Consider the following 4,465-nt stretch of genomic DNA (forward strand, 5'->3'; position numbering starts at 1 on the left):
AAACTTTGCGGAAAAGCATAGCCATAAGGTCAGTGACGCCCTTATCTTTTGACTCATGAGCTCAGTAAAATTCAAGGCAAGTTATTTCATCAATTTCCATATGGCATTCCTTTGTGATTATTTTTTGTCAAATGCACGGCAGAAGCAGTGCCCAATTGCCTATTGTTTTCAGGTATATACAATAAGACATAGTGAGTTGACTGACAACTAATGATGATGTCAGCTCTAAGGAAGATGATGATGTCAAGCGTAATGAGGAGGATGCAGAGTGTAATGATGATGATGATGGTGGATCATCGTCGATGGAGAAAATAAGACTACTGTCATGGATGAGAGCCCTTGCGTCGAAGATGGCTACTGTCATGGATGCTCTCAAGGCGGCGAATGAAGAGGTGGGGGAGCTGGAGTCGAGCGTGAAGAAGTCTGTGCAGGCTGTGCGGCGGATGGAAACGGCACCACGGTGACAAAAACATCACCAACTTGTGCAAATCTTGAGTAACTATCTAGGACGGTGTTTTCATGTGCACATCAGCTTCAACTTGTGCAACAGGAAAGGTGTTTTATTATGTATATGTGTGCCAAACAGCTACTGAACATCCAATTTCTCAAATCTCAATGTCATTTCTAGCGGTTCTGAACTTTTTTTTTTGAGTGGTTGAACTTTATATATTCAACTACATGTCTTGTGTCCTCCATTTGAATCTTCAATTTCTCCTCTCCGAAAGCAGCTTTCTTAAATCCCACTGAGATCTTCATCTTCTATAATATCGTCTGTGAGTAGGAGCTAACTGCTAAATCAGAATGCTTTAGTTGTAAACTTTCCTCCCGTTTCAACTTGGACCAGCTTGCTCATCTAGAGATCTTTCAAAAACATTCCTCGTCACATTCTGGACTATATCCGCGTGTCCAAATACAGGGCCTTGGCGATGATGGAGTCAGCCAGGTGTTTGATAACTCTCAGAAGCAGCACTAGTAAGTGGGGGCGGCAATATTGTAGGATTTCATTTTTGGTGTTGCTCTTTGGGTGTCAAGTCATGACTTTCAGGGTGAAAGCCTAAGGTTCATTGGTTGTGCCATGCAACTGCCTTGCTGAAGGAATTGTTTTGAGAGCTCGGACTTCCTTCAGGGTGAAAATCTAAGATCTTGGATCGGACAAACATGGCGCTTGTGCACTGTTCACTTCTTGAAGGCATTGCGTTTGGAGACCTCTTGTGTTTTTTGGGTATTGTATTTGGTGGTGGTTGGTGTGCTACTGCCGAGAGGAGTTGGTCGATGTGGCGTGACCTTTGTTTTTTCCTTTTTCTCTTTTGTCCTTTGGATGTGTGCATCCTGGATGTCTTGTGACATCTTGTAGATGCAAAGGCTGGGTGTAATTGGTATCTTTGCGATATTAATGTATTTCCCTAAAAAACGTGTGTACAAATATATTAAGGTGTCCACTTTCTTTCTTCTATCTGTATCCAAGAGAAGAGTGAAGTGCATTGTAGGTCCTTGGACTATTTCGAATGTCTCACATAAGTTCTTAAACTATGAAAAGTGTCATCTAGGTCCTCAAAAATCCTTGAAGTGTAATAAGTGTATATATGTGACACCTCCGAAATAGTTTAAGGACTAATGTGACACCTTTGAAACAGTTTGAGGACCAGGATAACACACATATTGCACTTTAAGGACCTGGATAACGATTTTCATAGTTCGAGAATCTACGTGACACCTCTGAAATAGTTCAAGAACCTATGATGCACTTCACTCCAAGAGAATAATGCTCAGTAAATTTCAAAGATGTGGCATCAATGGGAGAGAATCTGAGCAAATATCTTCTTGATGTCAGGTGGTCGGCGACGTTGACTCAGGACGAGGGCTTGCGGAAGAGGAGCCCCTTCTGGATGTAGTTGTAGGAGAGTGTGGCGGCTCATTTGGATGCACCGGCGGCTTTGCGATCATGAGACCATCATGCTGGATTGGGATAACTAATAGTAAAAGGCGATTGCTACAAATCAACCGACCGATTTTCTAGGAATCGGGTCCTGGGCTGTCGGATCCATTGCTCACGAACTGGTCGATTGGTCAATGCAGCAAAGCTGAACCACAGCACCCGCACCCTCCATTGGCAGATTGACAGTAGCACTGCATTTCCGGTGCCCACCGGCATGTTGCACTGCAGCTCCGCCGGCCGGCACGCAGCGCCACGTCCGCTGCACTACAGCTCTGTCGACGGCGGGTAGCACCATGCCCGCTACACTGGAGCTCCGCCGTCGGTGAGATTTTCTGGTCCCTGCAGTACATGCGCTACATCGCAACTCTGTCGCACCACGATGAGACGATAGCAGCACGCCGCACTACAGCTCGTCGTCGGTGAGGTCACTGGTGGCAGCACCATCCACGCTGCACTGCAGCTCCGTCGTCGGTGAAGTCGCTGGTGGTAGCACCATCCACGCTGCACTGTAGCTCTGCCAATGAGGTCCGCCGTTTGCAACAGTACAGTTGCATCACAGCTCTGTCGCCCACGCAACACCATGGATGTTGCGTTGAAGCTTCTGCCCACCGGTGAGATCAACGGTCGCATCAACGCGTGTGCTGCATTGCAGCTTCGCCGCAGCAGCGCTAACGACACCACCCTCCCACAGCACGGCGACGCCTCCTCGAACTCTAGCAACACCGGAGAGTGCTGCATCGCAGCGTCGATGATCCTTCAGCCGTCTTGTTTGTAGCGCTGCAAAAGTCGATGAGCTGCTGCATAGCGCCCCCTCCCCCCCCCTCCCCGACGCCCTTGGCGTGCAGCGCCGACAACAGTCGACGAGCCGTTTTGCAACGCCGGAGCGGTCAACGACGAGATCCATGGGGTGGCAAAGGGAGGGGAGTATCAGCTCCCGTGGGAAGAAATATTAGGCTGGCCATAGTGGGGTTATCATAGCCGGTATCATGCACTCAGGAATAGCAAACATGATGATGTGGCATATAATTAAAGAAGAGAGAGAGGGTTAGAGTAACATAGGTAGATACCGTAATATAATAAATACTATACTACTTTGTGTCATGCATGGCGATAAATAAGGTCCTATGATACTATGCACTATGAATGTGGTATCATAAACTAGTATCATATGCATGATACTAGTATATGATCCTCCCCACTATGAGTATCCTTAGGCAGAGGGCGGCGATTTCGAGCGAGAGGAAGAAGGCCGGGTTGCGGGGGGGAGGGGGGTATAGTTGCAGCAGGCAGCGGCGGTGGTGCTGCTCGTCATGGGGGCCTCTCCTCTGCCCGTGCATGACGAAGAAGACGGAAGGGAGAGGGAGAAATATGTGGAAGAGATGACTCTGTAAAGAGATAAGGTTAGAACGAGAGCGGCGGACGGGACCTCACAGGGGCACGTGGCGAGTAGTGGAGATGGCTTGCGAGAGAAAAGATCATCCGGTTGTTTCGATAATAATAATAATAAATCAACAAGCTACTGCAATAGGTTAACTAATACTAAAAATATCTGGAATACCAGTACTAATAATAATTAATTCACAGTACTATGCAGTACAGTACACAACTATCTGTACCATTGTGCACTAATAATTAATTGCATAAAGTACACAACAAGCTACTGTATCAATAATTAATTTAATAGTACTAATGCATCTGTATAACAATGATTGTACAAAAAAATTTGGGGAATCTTGTACAATTTACAACAAATTAATGAATCGATTACAACAGATAATATTCTGTACCATGTTCATATATGCACACCACCTATAATTACTCGACTATCTTCTTGTTTCTTCCTTCAAGACATACAAATATTCTCTTTCTTTCAAGAAATCACTTTCAGCCTGCCGGGTTCATAGGGTAGCATTGCCAGCAGAGGAGCATAATTCAGTTGCTCCATACCCGAAGTAACTAATTTAGTCGGAGCAAAGTACCAATCTATGATACTCTCCAAGGGCCCATATGGGGAATATATTGCGATAAGCCATATAACATAAGGGGCCATTCTTCAAGAAACTTCCAATCATTTCCTGCATAATAACAACAAATTATAGTATTATAGCATTATAAGATAAGAATATAAGATCAGAATATAGGATTTTGGATTAAATTGTAGTATAAGTGTATAACACATGGTACATTGTAGCAGTTAGTTACCTCCTGAGGGAAGTCACCATTGCCGAGTTGCATGTTCATGATAAGCCCTGCTGCTTTGAGCGTTCTCGGAAGAGGAGAATACATGTGCTTGTGGGGCAATTATAAGGGATAGCAGCGGTATGTTTGTGGGCGCGGCAACGGCTAAACTCGAACACGTGGCAGATGTGGTGTCAGCGGAAGCAGCCGCACTTGTGGAGGGACTCAAGTTAGCCAGTTCTATTGGTGCCAACTCTATCTTGGTACAAATGGACAATTTAATCATTGTGGAAGCAATTCAAAAGAATAATGGCCATTCAATGATCGCTGCTCCTATTCTTGACGTCTGTC

The sequence above is a fragment of the Triticum dicoccoides genome, chromosome 7A (genome assembly GCF_002162155.2).
Source record: "Triticum dicoccoides isolate Atlit2015 ecotype Zavitan chromosome 7A, WEW_v2.0, whole genome shotgun sequence".
In the NCBI taxonomy this organism is placed as follows: domain Eukaryota; kingdom Viridiplantae; phylum Streptophyta; class Magnoliopsida; order Poales; family Poaceae; genus Triticum; species Triticum dicoccoides.